General features: G+C 41.9%; 1 protein-coding gene across 2 annotated transcripts in view; it reads right to left on the bottom strand.

The window, feature by feature from the left end:
- Nucleotides 1–19,265, bottom strand: part of LOC121532269 (ankyrin repeat and BTB/POZ domain-containing protein BTBD11-B-like) — a 112,694-nt gene that overhangs the window by 41,729 nt on the left and 51,700 nt on the right. The window lies entirely within an intron of this gene.

Below are 19,265 nucleotides of genomic sequence, written 5' to 3'. Positions count from 1 at the left end.
CTTAGTGCCGCCTTTGCAGTGTTCTCCTGACATTGATTTGACTGTCTACCAGGTAAACTCTACCTGTTGCCGAATGTATGCCAAATCATATGCTATTATATACATGTAAGAGCTCTGTATTATTTTGAGTTGATGAATTGTATGGCAGTTGCTTATATGCTGATGAATTCATGAATCCCATTCCATTTATTATGAGTGTAAATAGGCTACTGTGATGTATTGTAGAGATAAAGCGTCACCTCTCTGGTTAAGTGAGTTGGTATGACCCAATCCAGGTAGGAGTGTTACCAATTGGTATTTATGCCAGCCTGTTTTAGGAAGGGGGTAGACTGCTGCTGATAGTTACCTGCCTGTCTCTGTCCTCACTTTTGAATACGAGATGCTTGTTGTGAGGCATTCTTAAGTACAGCGCAGCGGTAAATAGCTGTAGTCCACTGTTTGCTAAACAGTTTAATAATCTAGCCTTTCTTGTTTTTGTGGATCCATTCTGTATATTCAAGTCGACTGTCATCTTGCTTGGCCGTGAAACACCTTACTTTATCACGATTCCACACCTACTTATTGTGTTATTTTATTCAGATTTAAACCATCAGGTGGCCATGTTAAATTATAGTTCCTCATTTCAATTTTGGCTATTTAGCTCTGCAGAAATGAGGGTATGTGCTTATATTTGTATGCTGTAACTATCCCTCTTCAGTTTAGCTCAGATGGAGTGTTCTACCTAAACTAATATCATGGAGGCAGTTTCATCATAGCTGCAGCCACAAAGTACATTAGTCATTCTCTCCTGCTCAGGGGATGACGAGGCAGATTGCTTTCCTTCCCATTTCCTATTCTTCCACAGCAGTGCAGTGCTGCTACCGCTTCCCACGACTCACGCCTGCGGTGTGTCAAATTAAGAAATGGCTGTAACCAATGGCCCTATACTCCCTAGGGAGAAGGGAAAGTAGCTTTGGTTTGAACACTTCCTCCTCAATATGCAGCTAATTTAATTGACTTGCTGCCTGGCCCTGCAGTTTACACTATTCAGTCTCTAAGGAATAAACTGGCTTTAAGGGAATTTAGTAATCCTCCTCTGACCCCTTAGACATGACTAGACTAATTTGTTACACATAGAAATTAACTGAGGTCTCTATTCTGAGTCCAAACATATTTTCCAAAAATTTTCTCCTCCAGGGTGACGATGGTCAGAATATTGACAGTAATGAAACTCAGTCACCATGGAGATGGAGGGCCAGTGGGGGGTGACTGGTTACCGTGACGCAGGGAGAACAGGTGTTGTGTGGTGCAGAGCCACAGCGCACTGCTCAGTGTCCGTAACCCCTCCCATTGTACACCTCAGTTAGGTACACTACGGGGGACCACGTACAAACACATGTCCCTCTAACAAAGGACATGAGACCCAACCATCTGCTACAGTAGGATAGGGTCTGATGTTTGATACAGCACCAGCCAAACCTATCTTACAGTATCAACCAATGCCTTGGTGGAAGACCTTTACAGGTAGGTAGCCTAGTACCAGATCTGTTTGTGCAATGCATGACAATGACTGTAGGTGTTGGCAAGACAGCAGATCCGGGACCACAGACCAGGCTACCTTAATGAAATCAAATCAATTTTTATTGGTCACATACAGATACTTAGACCTAAGAAACAACTGATTTTCCTTCAGCAAGCACCTGGGCACATTATGGATTTCTCTGAAACACCTTCTTTATTATCTTGCCAGCTCACAGAGCAACGCTCCAGGAAATCCAGCTTTAAGCACTTAAAGCAGCAGGGGGGCTGTCCTGGCATCTCTCCCCGAGCCTGCGCCCTCCCCTGCCACCACTTTCACACCATTATATACCAGGCTAAATGTGTTCCTCAACCTTTGATGTGCAGTGATTTAGCAAAACACCCATCATTTGTGTGGGGAACATTATAACAGCCGCAATTTTCTGGAGGTACATTTCTAGCATCGTGCCATACTAAAACCTAGAAAAGGCAACATCAGGAGGACTCAGGGGGATGCTATGAGTTACAAAAACATCCAAGTGTCACCTTGATTTCCCATAAGCTAGGCTGGGCTGGCTGGCAGCAGAGGCACCCTCTTGCCAGTTGCCACAGAGGCCCTCAACATGCAGGCCATGACCTGAACATCCACCTTAGGCCTGTGTGTGACCTGAGACTGGAGGGAAGAAGAGAAGGAGGAAGGAGAGAAGAGGGCCAGACATACTGATGAGCGAGGTAAGAATCCTTCCTGTTCTCTCTCGGCTCCCCTGGTCATCTCTCCATCCCTTGGCCATCCTTCAGTCAGACCAACACAGTTCCGCTGGAGCTGGACAGGCTTTACTCAGAAGATCACTGAAAAGTCAGGATTACCAAGGGGTGCCAGAGAGTTGTTTACTATGAAACCTGGCCAAAATAAAGACCCGTATCAAGGCCCTTAAGCAAAAATAGGGTTCTCTCAGTTTTCGAGACTGTAATTTTGCCAATGTCCTCAAAATGTATTACAGTTTTTCTCAATTGCTAAAACACTAAAACCCATTGGCTGAACAAAGTTCTCAGTTGCCTGGACTCATGTAGCTAATTATGCAGTCTGTTGTCAAAACCTTAAACCATTTCACATGGTAAAACACAATTTGCAGATCTCACTTAGACTTTTCAGCAAAACTCTAAACACATTCTCATTCTCAAAACACATTCTGCACTCTAATGCACATGTCATCCATACTGGTAAACACAAGTGGCAACAATCAATTACAAATAGAGAACAAATGTCATTGATTGAACACAACCACTCAAAATTGATTTAACCTGTTTCAAATGATGCGACACAACCAATATAAGCCAGTTCAGAGAGCAAACAGGTTGTTGAAGGTGGGAAGGAGAAAGTCTGAGAATGGATAGAATAAACTATGTGAGAGGACAAGGACGAGTGCGTATGTGAGGTGGGCGACGAGGAGGAAGAGGAGGAGGAGGGCAAGAAAGAGGAAGAGGAGGACGAAGAGGAAGAGGAAGACAAAGAGTGGAAATATCTGATGAAATTCGAGCAACAGTCATAGACCATGTTCTTGTCCATGGACTGACAATGAGGGAAGCAGGACTTAGAGTGCAACCCAATTTGAGCCGATTTTCTGTGTCCACCATAGTAAGGACATTCAGAGAAGAGAACAGGTACAGTATACTACTGTATTTTTGTAATTGCAAATTTACTGTACCACACTATATGCAGCTGTTTCAATAGACATTTGTAAAGTTAATCACTGTATGTATTGTACTGCATAAATATGTTTTGTAACTGCACAACTACCTTTTGTAGAATTGTAAGGCTGTCACATGCAGGTGGAAGGACAGCTATATTCACTCGGGAGCAAGAGGCCGTTATAGTTGGCATGGTCCTTCAAGATAATGCAATACGACTCAGAGAAATCCAGGAACGAGTGATACAAGACAACACACACTTCCAGGGAATCGACAGTGTGAGCATTTCCACAATTGACGGTGTCCTCCATCGTAACAGGATACGAATGAAACAAGTATACAGAGTACCTTTTGAGCACAACTCACCAAGGGTGAAAGAACTGCGAGCTCAGTATGTGCAAGTAAGTGTACATTCAGAAACATTTACTGTAATACAGATTGTCTACAGTACTAATACATACTATGTGAATGACATTACTCTTCAGTACATACAATGTATGTGAATTAGAAGTGCATACAGTAGGCCTAATTGTACTCTACAGTATAGCACTGTCTCTGTACGACTTACAAAATCCTACATACAGTATATTGTATTTCTACACAGACAATATTTGACTTGGAATCCTTGGACAGACCCCATGAGTTCATCTTTGTCGATGAAGCAGGCTTCAATCTAACAAAGAGGAGAAGGAGAGGCCGAAACATGATTGGACAGCGGGCCATTGTTGAAGTCCCTGGTCAACGAGGTGGCAATGTCACAATCTGTGCTGCTATCAGCAACCATGGTGTTCTACATCACAATGTTACACTCGGGCCAAATAACACCCAGCACCTTCTAAGATTTATTGCCAATCTAAGATATATTTTATTTGAGCAGCAGGTTCAAGAGCAGCAGGGTCAAGACCTAAATTAGAATCCCATTCCCACCTATGTGATAGTGTGGGACAATGTCAGTTTCCACCGAGCTGCTCAGGTAAGGGAATGGTTTAACATCAATGGGCAGTTTATGAACTTGTACCTCCCTCCATACTCGCCTTTCCTGAATCCGATTGAGGAGTTTTTCTCCTCTTGGAGATGGAAAGTGTATGATAGACAACCCTACACCAGAATAAATATGCTGCAAGCCATGGATTTAGCCTGTGGTGATATAGGTGAGGAATCATGTCAGGGCTGGATACATCTACATTTACATTTTAGTCATTTAGCAGACGCTCTTATCCAGAGCGACTTACAGTTAGTGAGTGCATACATTTTTCATACTGGCCCCCGCGGAATCAAACCCACAACCCTGGCGTTGCAAGCGCCATGCTCTACCAACTGAGCTACAAGAGGCTTCTTCCCCTGTTGCCTCAGGAGGGACAATATTGCTTGTGATGTCGACAAAGTGCTCTGGCCTGACCCAGCCCAAAGACAAGAAGAAGCACATTGATCACATGTTTACTCCTTAGATTTTTGTCCCTTTTAGTATTGTATACTGTAGTACAGTGCATTGTAGGCTGTATACTGTACAATGGACAAATTGTATGGCCCTGAACATTGTGCTTTCCATTTGTTAACAGTACTGACTGCTCAATAGATTTTGACTGGTTGCAGGTTCATATCAACAAAGAACAAGAATTACAGTATCACAGAGACAAAGGACAAGTTTGTGAGATGCAGGGTACAGTACTGTAAAAATAGGGGTACAAGGAGGAGGAAGAACATAAAACAAAATTGCAAAGAGCAAAGCAGAGTAGTAATTTCTGATCAATTTTGAGCTACTATGATAGAACATGTTTTCGTTCATCAAAAGATAATGACGGAAAAATATGAAATTTGTTTTGAGATTAAAAATGTACTTCTCCCTGAGAACTGTTTTGAATAATGTGTTTTCTATTTTTCTGTGTATTGTTTACTGACTGCTTGAGAGTGTATATCATTTTGATCACTTTGTTTATGATTTGAGAGCAGTGTTTGATTTTGAACACAGGTAAAACTGTTTTGAGGCGAATGTTTCATTTTGCGAAAGGAGTCAGAGGTTTTGTAAATAGTGCTTGAAGATGAGGTTTTGTGTTTAATGTTTTCAGGAAATGGAGCAAGGTTTCAGAAATTGTGTTTTAGCAATTGAGAAAAACTGTAATTGATTTATGTGTTGGAGTATGTTCTTGAAAAACACCTTGCAAATTTGCACTTTAGCTTTTGGCTTTAACTTTCCCGGTCCTTGACCTTAATGTGACGCAGGGTGCAGAATCATGCAATGATGGTGCAAGACCAGCTGACAGTGAAGTGCAGGCTGCTCACAGGCTTGGCTGGGGCAAGGTGACTCAATGCCTTCTAATGCAAGCCAGTGAAGCCACTGCCCTCAGGGAAGAACTGCTGGAGTTCTTACACACACGCCAGCCACAACCAAAGTACAGTAACCACTCTCTCTGTGCGTGACAAAAAGCCAAGCCAGCACTCCTCTCCTGATTATGTCCCTGTCACTGTGCTGTGGTTCAAATCTGGCAATATTCATCCACCGGAGATAAGATGATTAATTTAGATGCTGAAATTATTTTCTGAAGTTGTTGTTATAAAAAATGCATGTGACAGAATAAATGTTTTTGCAAAGGCAGAGGTTTCTCTGACATTTGGTGGCAGTGGTGGGATCCAGTAGCCATTGTGTCTTATTGGTTTGAGAAACCAGTTATTTGAATAATACATTTCAGACATTGAATCTATTCGCCTTTAACTACCTGTGCCAAGTGACAGCTAGTGCTATTCAAATTATCCACTTGTGTGACCAACTGAGTCATGAGGTTTAATGCATGAGGGAGAGAGAGAGAGAGAGAAAGGGCGGCAGGTAGCTTAGTGGTTAAGAGCGTTGTGCCAGTAACCGAAAGGTCGCTGGTTCTAATCCCTGAGCCGACTAGGTGAAAAATCTGTCGATGTGCCCTTGAGCAAGGCACTTAACCCTAATTGCTCATGTAAGTCGCTCTGGATAAGAGCGTCTGCTAAATGACTAAAAAAAATAGAGAGAGAGAGAGAGAGAGAGAGAGAGAGAGAGAGAGAGAGAGAGAGAGAGAGATCCTCCAGGCAAGCCACTCTTCACTGAATGATGAATAATTGGTTGTATACAGAAGGAACCCCCCATTCAGATCTCTCTCTATGATGAATGCTTAGTACTCAATAATAGGGCCATTCTAAAGTGGACAGTCTCATAGAAAAGACCTGGAACATTAAAAGCAATGGTTTGGAACACTAACTCCGTTCTACTGCCACAAGGAGAACATAGTAGTTACAGTTACTTTTAAATGTAAAAAAAACTATTACTGTTTACTTTGCTGTTGTCGCTGAATCATTGATTATCAAATAACTGCTGAACTTATAAATGCTGACATATGAGCACAGAAATCCATCTGAGCTACTATATAGGCCTATTAAAGGAAAAACAACAACAACCAAAGAGCTATGTAGGGAGAAAGGAGGAAACAAAGCAGGGTTACTATAGGCTGTCTATCTCTGCCGCCCCCTGTCTGTAGGGCTGAATGCCTAGCACGCAGGACCGGCCCTGCTTTGAGAGGCAGGCCCTGCCTCTCTGACTTTCCCAGGCTTGACTGTAGGAGTTGTGACCTCGACGTGGCTTTTCCCTGCACTTAAATCTATTTTAGAGGGACACACAGAGCCTGGTTCTTCCCCAGAAAACTCTGCAGCTCCATGGGACTAGTTTCCCTGGGTTTCTCACAGAGCAGGGATGACCCTGAAATATAGGACTCTCTGTGTCTGCTAAGTCACGCGGTCCTCTGTGTACTGTACACACTGTTCTAGGGGATTTAGACCAGAGGCATGTGACTTGTATAAAATAAGAAAAGAGAGAGAGAGAGAGAGAGAGTGAGAGAGAGAGAGAGAGAGAGAGAGCGAAAGAGAAATGTCTGTATGTAAAAACAAGAATAAGGGAGAGAGAGAAAGACAGAGAAATGAGAGATGGAAAAAGAGAGAGAGTCTTTCCTTTTCTACCTTTCTTTGTTTGCAGAGTGTACTGCACCATGTACTGTAGCAGGTGTGCCTGTAAGGGGTTAACCCTGAGGGAGCTGGAGCTGGCCCACTCTGGGCTCTGACATCCCCCTGCCAGACCAGATGGTGGCCATATGTATACAGAGAGAGGGATCAGACATGATGGAGCTAGCCTGGGAAACAGTGATGCAGAAAGTAAGAGAGAGAAGAGAAAATATAACATACGGTACATTATATAACAGCTTTATTCCCTCTTATGCATTGACATTTGTAGGCCACTTTTCAGTAGTACAAATACAACTGTGAGTGAAATGTCTACAGTTGGATGTGAGTTAGATGAGAGGCGGGGTACACATGCCTGGGATGACTGTACAAGTGCTTGAGTATGGTCTTGGTCTGGGATACCCAGCAACCACAGTACGGTCTAAGATGGCCACCGACCAAAAGTCTTTAATGGGTTAGTACTGTATAGCAGCCACAGGGAGGTGTTGGAAGTTGGAGGCTACAACCACTCTGACAGAGTGAGATCACACAGACCCTGGGAGAAAAGGTCTACACATGCACATGTATGCTTCGATTAGTAATAGAACATGGTCTGGGGCGAGAGCATGTCAACACGCTATCAGACACACACATATTGTAAACACACACATACAGTACATACACATGTACACTCAAGCACACACATATTTATGTGCAAGAATACACACTTGTATGCACACACGAACACATGCGCACGACACACTCATCCATGCAAGCACACACACAAAGAAACACACAATACAACAGAGACATAATTATGCATCAAACTATGTATAACGGTAGTCTATATGTCCCAGTACAAGGCAAAGATTTTGTCGTTTTTTTCTTACAGTAACATGTAAATCAGATATAAATCAGATATAAACTTCCATTTAGATCTCACACAGACACACGCAAAGGCTACTATCTACACAACACACATCAAGAAAACCTAATGAATTCCATCTGCGTTCAACTCTTTCTGCCTCTTTCAACCTTGTTGCAGTGGAAGTGTGGGTTGCCTCTTGGAGAGAACCATGTGGGTCCTTTGAACATGTTTGCAAGCATGTACAATTTCCTTTTATTTAAAGATGTTTATATTTAAACAATACAAAACATACACATACAAACAACAACATCCAGACACTTACAAACATCCACAACATCCCCCCTGCCCAGATCCACCTGCATTTTCATTGAACCAGACATTGTAGAGTCTTCCCCCATCACTGTCATCAGAAGAAATGGCGATCAATAGTGTTGTTGTCACAGAAGAAGTTGACTGAGTTTTGAAATCAGTGGAATGCCCGGTGGAAGCAGAGAGATGATTCCCAAATGCGGAATTTCTTGATATGAAACTTTTAAGTTGCATGTATTTGCAAATATCTACATTGGTCAGTCCAAAATTGCTTTTGTGGAAATACATGTATTTCCTATTACCAAGTCATTTACAGTTTCCATGCCTTTAGTTTGCCATGTGGACCAATTGATCTGTGAATTCTGAAAAGCTATCCAAGGATTGTTCCATACGGTTGTGTGTTTTAGGGAGTAATATTGGTTCTTGTAAAATACGGTTTTCTTCCATATTGTTATAGTGTTCTTAACTATGAAGTTGTTAATGTTCTTAGCTTTATCCTTTGAAAATAGACATGTATGGACCTTGCTATGTGTACGGGGGCATTGTCATGCTGAAACAGGAAAGGGCCTTCCCCAAACTGTTGCCACAAATTTGGAAGCACAGAATCGTCTAGAATAAAAAACAGCCCCAGACCATTATTCCTCCTCCATCAAACTTTACAGTTGGCACTATGCATTCGGGCAGGTAGCGTTCTCCTGGCATCCACCAAATCCAGATTTGTCCGTCGGACTGCCAGATGGTAAAGCATGATTCATCACTCAAGAGAATGCGTTTCCACTGCTCCAGAGTCCAATGGCAGCAAGCTTTACACCACTCCAGCCGACACTTGGCATTGCGCATGGTGATCTTAGGCATGGAAACCCATTTCATCAGGCTCCTGATGAACAGTTATTGTGCAGACGTTGCTTCCAGAGGCAGTTTGGAACTCGGTAGTGAGTGTTGCAACCGAGGACAGACGTTTTTTACGCACTACGTGCTTCAGCACTCGGCAGTCCTGTTCTGTGAGCTTGTGTGGCCTACCACTTCGCGGCTGAGCCTTTGTTGCTCCTAGACGTTTCCACTTCACAATAACAGCACTTACAGTTGACCGGGGCAGCTCTAGTAGGGCAGAAATTTGATGAATTGACTTGTTGGAAAAGTGGCATCCTATGACGGTGCCACGTTGAATGTCACTGAGCTCTTCAGTAAGGCCATTCTACTGTTAATGTTTGTCTATGGAAATTGCATGGCTGTGTGGTTGATTTTATACACCTGTCAGCAACGGGTGTGGCTGAAATAGCCGAATCCACTAATTTGAAGGGGTGTCCACATACTTTTGTATATATAGTGTATATAGAGCGTGTGAGCATGTGGGCTGAGCAGACATTTAACAGAGAACATACAAAAAACATAAAGCAAATTACTTTTATGTACTTTGAGGCGCTATTCCTTTTAGGGCTTTTAAACTCCAACTCCTCTCCTGATGTACCAAAAGTCTGTGGATTATGTCTTTGTACATACATTGGAGAAAGACTGACATTTAAGTATTGTGGTCAGTTTGTATTACTTTGTAATAATAATAATAATAATATGCCATTTAGCAGACGCTTTTGTCCAAAGCGACTTAGAGTCATGCAAATTAATTAAAAATATATTGGCTGGTGGGGGTCTACTTGTGGAGAGTGGGTTCACCGAGAGACTGAAGTGAGATGAGTGGAGGCCCAACACACATCTCAGCACTCCCAGCCACCCAGTCCCAATCCCTCAGATAGAGCCTCTCTCCACTCTCACCAATAACCACCATTGAATCTTAGCTACATTTATAAAGACAAACAAGGAATAATAATGACTCGACATCCTCTCCTAATCTGTCCAGAACTCATTCATTTTACAGCAGGTTGAAATAAAATTACATTGTAGTATGGTTAAATCCTTTCCTCGCTCTATCCCAAGCCAAACCCATCCCTCTCTACCTCCCCCTCCCTGTTTTCTCCCCCTTTCACTCCAACCAAGCCAAGCTTGTCCCAACCTCCCATTCTTACCCATCCTTGCCCAACCAAGCTAAGCTTGTCCCTACATCCCATCCTTACCCACCCTTGCTCACCAAAGCCAAGCTTGTCCCAACCTCCCATCTTTTCCCACCCTCCTTAACTCTCAGACACCCTTACACACATCCATCCATCGATTTACTCATCCATTCTCATTCATTCCCGCCCAACATATACCCTATGCATCCACACACCCATTCTCTCCCACCCTCCTACACATATTCATATTCCCTATGCATCCCTCACTATTCTCTCACACTCCCATTCATACAGTATATACCAACACACACACACACCTACACTCCCACACCCACACGCACACACACACATCCACAGAACAGTTACTGACATATAGTGCCTTCAGAAAGTATTCACACCCCTTGAATTTTTCCATATTTTGTTGCGTTACAGCCTGAATAAAAAAATGTATAAAACCTTTTTTTTGTCTCTGGCCTACACACATTACCCCCATAATGTCAAATTGGAATTATGTTTTTCAAATGGTTTACTAATTAATTCAAAATGAAAAGCTGACATGTCTTGAGTCAATAAATATTCAACCCCTTTGTTATGGCTAGACTAAATAAGTTCAGGAGTAAAAATGTGCTTAACAAGTCATATAATAAGTGGCATGGACTCACTCTGTGTGCAATTATAGTGTTTAACATGACTTTTGAATGACTACCTCATCTCTGTACTCCACACGTACAATTATCGGTAATGTCTCTCAGTCGAGCAGTGAATATCAAACACAGATTCAACCAAAAAGACCAGGGAGGTTTTCCAATGGCTCGCAAAGAAGGGCACTTATTGGTAGATGGGTAAACATAAAAAAAGCAGACATTGAATGTCCCTTTGAGCATGGTTAGTAATTACACTTTGAATGGTGTATCAATACACCCACCCAGTCACTACAAAGATACAGGCGACTTTCCTCAGTTGCCGGAGAGGAAGGAAACCGCTCAGGGATTTCACCATGAGGCCAATGGTGACTTTAAAACAGTTGCAGAATTGAATGGCTGTGATAGGAGAAAACAGAGGATGGATCAACAACATTGTAGTTACTCCACAATACTAACCTAACTGACAGAGTGAAAAGAAGGAAGCCTGTACAGAACAGAATATTCCAAAACATGCATCCTGTTTGGAACAAGGCACTAAAGTAATACTGCAAAATATGTGGCAAAGCAATTACTTTTTTGTCCTGAATATGTTTTTGTCCACAAAGTGTTATGTTTGGGGCAAATCTAATACAACATATTACTGAGTACCACTCTCCATATTTTCAAGCATAGTGGTGGCTGTATCATGTTATGGGTATGCTTGTAATCATTACAATTTGACAGAGCTTGAAGAATTTTGAAAAGAATAATGGGCAAATGTTGCACAATCCAGGTGTGGAAAGCTCTTAGAGACTTGCCCAGAAAGACCCACAGCTGTAATTGCTGCCAAAGGTGATTCTAACATGTATTGACTCAGGGATTGAATACTTATGTAATCAATATATATTAGTGTTTTATATATCATACGTTTTCTACAAACATTAGAATTTGTCTTCCACTTTGACATTACAGAGTATTTTGTGTAGTCAATTACACACTTACTGCTAGGGTGTATAAACGCCAGAAAAGCAATAGAAAATAAAAAATGATGTAGGTCGGAAAAATTGAACTTCTAATATGCCCTTGTGCTGACATTAATGGCAAAGGAAATCAGAGTGTATAAGTGTGTAACAACCTGTTTCCAGATGCCAATATAGAGAGAGTCATTTGACACTTCACCAGCCATTTGATTACCATCGTTATGGCGTCACGGACAGCTGACTTAGATTGAAAGCCTCTTTATACTTCCATACTGTCTGATCCTAATACATCATATACAGTGAGGGAAAAAAGTATTTGATCCCCTGCTGATTTTGTACATTTGCCCACTGACAAAGAAATGATCAGTCTATAATTTTAATGGTAGGTTTATTTGAACAGTGAGAGACAGAATAACAACAAAAAAATCCTGAAAAACGCATTTACATTTTTTTATAAATTGATTTGCATTTTAATGAGGGAAATAAGTATTTGACCCCTCTGCAAAACATGACTTAGTACTTGGTGGCAAAACCCTTGTTGGCAATCACAGGGATCAGACGTTTCTTGTAGTTGGCCACCAGGTTTGCACACATCTCAGGAGGGATTTTGTTCCACTCCTCTTTGCAGATCTTCTCCAAGTCATTAAGGTTTCGAGGCTGACGTTTGGCAACTCAAACCTTCAGCTCCCTCCACAGATTTTCTATGGGATTAAGGTCTGGAGACTGGCTAGGCCACTCCAGGACCTTAATGTGCTTCTTCTTGAGCCACTCCTTTGTTGCCTTGGCCGTGTGTTTTGGGTCATTGTCATGCTGGAATACCCATCCACGACCCATTTTCAATGCCCTGACTGAGGGAAGGAGGTTCTCACCCAAGATTTGACGGTACATGGCCCCGTCCATCGTCCCTTTGATGCGGTGAAGTTGTCCTGTCCCCTTAGCAGAAAAACTCCCCCAAAGCATAATGTTTCCACCTCCATGTTTGACGGTGGGGATGGTATTCTTGGAGTCATAGACAGCATTCCTCCTCCTCCAAACACGGCGAGTTGAGTTGATGCCAAAGAGCTCCATTTTGGTCTCATCTGACCACAACACTTTCACCCAGTTCTCCTCTGAATCATTCAGATGTTCATTGGCAAACTTCAGATGGGCATGTATTTGTGCTTTCTTGAGCAGGGGGACCTTGCGGGCGCTGCAGGATTTCAGTCCTTCACGGCGTAGTGTGTTACCAATTGTTTTCTTGGTGACTATGGTCCCAGCTGCCTTGAGATCATTGACAAGATCCTCCTGTGTAGTTCTGGGCTGATTCCTCACCGTTCATTATCATTGCAACTCCACGAGGTGAGATCTTGCATGGAGCCCCAGGCTGAGGGAGATTGACAGTTATTTTGTGTTTCTTCCATTTGCGAATAATCGCACCAACTGTTGTCACCTTCTCACCAAGCTGCTTGGCGATGGTCTTGTAGCCCATTCCAGCCTTGTGTAGGTCTACAATCTTGTCCCTGACATCCTTGGAGAGCTCTTTGGTCTTGGCCATGGTGGAGAGTTTGGAATCTGATTGATTGATTGCTTCTGTGGACAGGTGTCTTTTATACAGGTAACAAGCTGAGATTAGGAGCACTCCCTTTAAGAGTGTGCTCCTAATCTCAGCTCGTTACCTGTATAAAAGACACCTGGGAGCCAGAAATCTTTCTGATTGAGAGGGGGTCAAATACTTATTTCCCTCATTAAAATGCAAATCAATGTAGAACATTTTTGACATGCGTCTTTCTGGATTTTGTTGTTGTTAGTCTGTCTCTCACTGTTCAAATAAACCTACCATTAAAATTATAGACTGATCATATTTTTGTCAGTGGGCAAACATACAAAATCAGCAGGGGATCAAATACTTTTTTCCCTCACTGTACCCAAAGCCTAGCGGTTAAGGTAGCCTAGCGGGTAAGAGCGTCGGGCCAGTTACTGAAAGGTCGCTGGTTCAAATCCCCGAGCCGACTAGGTGAAAAATCTGTCGACCTGCCCTTGAGCAAGGCACTTAACCCTAATTGCTCCTGTAAGTCACTCTGGTTAAGATTGTCTGCTAAATTATATATATATTTTGTAATATGTTAATCTGGTCTCTTCTCTCATCTTGTCTAGCCTTTGTGCCAGATCTGTTTGTACTGTCTTGCCAACTTCAGCGATCATTGTCACACCAAACAAGACCATAGGAGTTGGCACGACGTCACAAACAGATCTGGGACCAGGTTACCAACAAGATCTCACGGTTTGACCAATTTGACTTCAGATTCTGACGTTTATCTAGGTTTCTCCAAACGAAACATTTCAAGTTGCTCCAAACGTCAAATTTTGAGGTGTTTTGGACACCCTGAGTTTCTCCTCCTGCTGCAGCTCCTCCTTTATGCATCTCCTGCTGCATTAATTCTGAATGGTTAAGGATTAAGTTTAAGAATAGGCTTAAAACAAAAACAACTCCACGGTTAAGTTCAGGCATTAATCCCGAATGGTTAAGTTAAGAGTTGGGATAGGTGTTAATAAAAAATAAAAAACAAAAAACAAATGTCTAGCACTGGAATTGAACACGCGACCCTCAGAGCTGGAGCTCACGGCTAACTTTTCTGTGGGAAATCCATATCTCATTGCAACTACTGTAATTAGCTATTTATCTTCAAAATGAGAGGACAAAACAAACAAGCTTTTATCTATATTAAGTGTGTGTGTGTGTGTGTATTAAATGACTGGGCCTGACTGAAGGATTACCGACAGGTAGAGAGATAGAGAGGCTGACAGATAAAATGAAGGCAGATGCATCAGCATGAACAGAGAAATCCCTGGTCCCAGAGCAGCTTGGCAACAGCCCAGGGTGGATGGCATCACACAGAGACTGACAGCTGACAGCCTGAGATAAACCATGAGCGTGTTATTGAGCCACACATACTGTCATACAGGGCCGGTTCCAGGCATAAGTGACATAAGCGGTCGCTTAGGGCCTCCGGCCGCTAGGGGACCCCTGAGAGTCACTCAATTAGCCATGTCAGCTAACAATTGTTTTATTTGTAATTAGTCTAGCCAGCTATCTGAATACCGACTGTGCATGCAGGACACGTCCAGGGGGCCCACATTGATTTAGTTAGTCATTCTCACTCAGATATCATATTAACATGGGATAAATCAATACAAGATTAAGATTAAGATTACTTTATTGGTCAATTGCACACAAGGTCCAACCCGAAATTTGACTTCCGCTTTTAACCAAACCACTCCGAAAGACACACATACACATACAGTACCTTCAGAAAGTATTGATACCCCTTGACTTATTCCAAATTTTTTTGTGTTACAGCCTGAATTCAAAATGGATTACATATTTATTTATTTTTACCCATCTACACACAATACCCTGTAATGACAAAGTGAATTGTTTTGTTGTTGTTTTGTTGGCAAATTTATTGAAAATGAAATACTAAACGATCTAATTTACATAAGTATTCACACCCCTGAGTCAATACATGTTAGAATCATCATTGGCAGCGATTACAGCTGTGAGTCTTTCTGGGTAAGTCTCTAAGAGCTTTCCACACCTGGATTGTGTGACATTTGCCAATATTTATTTTCAAAATTCTTCAAGCTCTGTCATATTGGTTGCTGATCATTGCTAGACAACCATTTTCAAGTCTTGCCATAGATTTTCAAGCAGGTTTAAATCAAAACTGTAACTCGGCCACTCAGGAACATTTACTGTCTTCTTAGTAAGCAACTCCAGTGTAGATTTGGCCTTGTGTTTTAGGTTATTGTCCTGCTGAAAGGTGAATTAATCTCCCAGTGTCTGGTGGAAAGTAGACTGAACCAGGTTTTCCTCTTGGATTTTGCCTATGCTTAGCTCCATTCCGTTTATCATTTATCTTGAAAAACTCATTTTCCAAATTCTTCAAGCTCTTCAATTGTAACGATTACAAGATTACCAATAACATGATGCAGCCACCACTATGCTTGAAAATATGGAGTGTGGTACTCAGTAATGTGTTGTATTGGATTTGCCCCAAATATAACACTTTGTATTCAGGACAAAAAGCTAATTGCTTTCCCACATTTTTTGCAGTATTACTTTAGTGCCTTGTTGCAAACAGGATGCATGTTTTGGAATATTTTTATTCTGTCCAGGCTTCCTTCTTTTCACTCTGTCAATTAGGTTAGTATTGTGGAGTAACTACCGTGTTGTTGATCCAACCTCAGTTTTCTCCTATAATAGCAATTAAACTCTGTACCCATTTAAAGTCACCATTGGCCTCATGGTGAAATCCCTGAGCGTTTTCCTTCCTCTTCAGCAACTGAGTTAGGAAGGACGCCTGTATCTTTGTAGTGACTAGGTGTATTGATATACCATCCAAAGTGTAATTAATAACTTCACCATGCTCAAAGGGATATTCAATGTCTGCTTTAAAAATGTTTACCTATCTACCAATAGGTGCCCTTCTTTGTGATGCATTAGAAAACCTCCCTGGTCTTTTTGTTTGAATCTGTGTTTGAAATTCACAGCTCGACTCAGGGACCTTACAGATAATTGTATGTGTGGGGTATAGAGATGAGGTAGTGATTCAAATCACTATTATTGCACACAGAGTGAGTCCATGTGACTTATTATGTGACTTGTTAAGGAAATGTTTTTCTCCTGAACTTATTTAGGCTTGCTATAACAAAGGGGTTGAATACTTATTGACTCAAGACATTACAGCTTTTCATTTTTTATTTAAACTTAATTCCACTTTGACATTATGGGGTATTGTGTGTCGGACAGTGACAAACAATCTCAATTTAATCCATTTTAAATTCAGGCTGTAACACAACAAAATGTGGAAAAAGTCAAGGGGTGTGAATACTTTCTGGCACATACAGTTAAGTCTGAAGTTTACATACATCTTAGCCAAATACATTTCAACTCAGTTTTTCACAATTACTGACATTTAATCCTAGTAAAAATTCCCTGTCTTAGGTCAGTTAGGAAAACCACTTCATTTTAAGAATGTGAAATGTCAGAATAATAGTAGAGAGAACGATTTATTTCAGCTTTTATTTCTTTCATCACATTCCCAGTGGGTCAGAAGTTTACATACACTCAATTAGTATTTGGTAGCATTGTCTTCAAATTGTTTAACTTGGGTCAAACTTGGGTCAAGCCTTCCACAAGCTTCCCACAATAAGTTGGGTGAATTTTGGCCCATTCCTCCTGACAGAGCTGGTGTAACTGAGTCAGGTTTGTAGGCCTCCTTGCTTGCACACGCTTTTTCAGTTCTGCCCACAAATTCTCTATAGGATTGAGGTCAGGGCTTTGTGATGGCCACTCCAATACCTTGACTTTGTTGTCCTTAAGCCATTTTGCCACAACTTTGGAAGTATGCTTGGCGTCATTGTCCATTTGGAAGACCCATTTGCGACCAAGCTTTAACTTCCTGACTGATGTCTTGAGATGTTGCCTCAATATATCCACCAAATTTTCCTTCCTCATGATGCCATCTATTTTGTGAAGTGCACCAGTCCCTCCTGCAGCAAAGCACCCCCACAGCATGATGCTGCCACCCCCATGCTTCAAAGGTTGGGATGGTGTTCTTTGGCTTGCAAGCACCCCCTTTTTCCTCCAAACATAATGATGGTCATTATGGCCAAACAGTTCTATTTTTGTTTCATCAGACCAGAGGACATTTCTCCAAAAGTACGATCTTTATCCCCATGTGCAGTTGCAAACCGTAGTCTGGCCTTTTTTATGGCAGTTTTGGAGCAGTGGCTTCTTCCTTGCTGAGCAGCCTTTCAGGTTATGTCGATATAGAACTTGTTTTACTGTGGATATAGATACTTTTGTACCTGTTTCCTCCAGCATCTTCACAAGGTCCTTTGCTGTTGTTCTGGAATTGATTTGCACTTTTCACACCAAAGTACATTCATCTCTAGGAGACAGAACGCGTCTCCTTCCTGAGCGGTATGACGGCTGCATGGTCCCATGGTGTTTATACTTGCGTACTATTGTTTGTACAGATGAACGTGGTACCTTCAGGCATTTGGAAATTGCTCCCAAGGATGAACCAGACTTGTGTAGGTCTACAATTGTTTTTCTGAGGTATTGGCTGATTTCTTTAGTTTTTCCCATGATGTCAAGCAAAGAGGCACTGAGTTTGAAGGTAGGCCTTGAAATACATCCACAGGTACGCCTCCAATTGACTCAAATGATGTCAATTAGCCTATCAGAAGCTTCTAAAGCCATGACATCATTTTCTGGAATTTTCCAAGCTGTTTAAAAGCACAGTCAACTTAGTGTATGTAAACTTCTAACCCACTGAAATTGTGATCCAGTGAATTATAAGTGAAATAATCTTTCTGTAAACAATTGTTGGAAAAATTACTTGTGTCATGCACAAAGTAGATGTCCTAACCGACTTGCCAAAACTATAGTTTGTTAACAAAAAATGTGTGGAGTGGTTGAAAAACGAGTTTTAATGACTCCAACCTAAGTGTATGTAAACTTACGACTTCAACTGTACATATACAGGTTTTTGGAGGGTTGCAGGGGGCTGCCTCACTGGGAACCCGGGAGCTGTTTTTGTGGGGGGATACGTGCCTTGCTCAAGGGCACAACGGCAGGCAATGGCATCTAGGATTTGAACTGGCAACCCTACGGCTGCTGGCTCGCCTCTCTAACCGTTAAAAGAATGGGTAGAATTCCAGGAAATTAGCTGTAAAACTGCAAATTTGTTCTCTCTGCCCCATGGCAAAATGAGTAGTATTGCATGAAATTTGTAATACAATTGGAAGAAAAAAAATCTCTGCCCCACGGCAAAATGTGTAGAATTGCAGAAAAGTTGCTTTAAAACTGGAACATTTTCTCTATGCCCCATGGCAAAATGTGTAGAATTGCAGGAAGTGTACTTTAAAACTGACATTTTTCTCTCCACCGTCAAGAGCGGGGCCACTAAAATGTTTTGCCGCAAGATGGGAGACCCCTGACCAAATCTCAATTGGGGCCCTCAAAAGGCTAGAACCGGCTCTGCTGTCATACACACATGGATAAATGCGTATGTGCACACACAGGCATGTACACTAACACACATACATATACTGCCACATACGGACACACACACAATCACGCACACACACACCCACACACGTAAACACACACACACAAACATAGGAGGAAATGAGGACAAGGTCTGACTGACACACCACAGGGACACAACCCCAACCAGCATTACACAATTCCCTCCAATCTGAGGAAAAACAATTTTCTGTAAGCCCTGTTATTTTATCCTGAGGTAATAGCTAACTCACTCTCTGTTATTCCCCTCTTTTCATCTCATTT

This window comes from Coregonus clupeaformis, chromosome 19 (assembly GCF_020615455.1).
Source record: "Coregonus clupeaformis isolate EN_2021a chromosome 19, ASM2061545v1, whole genome shotgun sequence".
NCBI lineage: Eukaryota > Metazoa > Chordata > Actinopteri > Salmoniformes > Salmonidae > Coregonus > Coregonus clupeaformis.
Note: the sequence above shows the minus strand (reverse complement) of the source record. Positions and strands in the feature narration are given on the sequence as shown.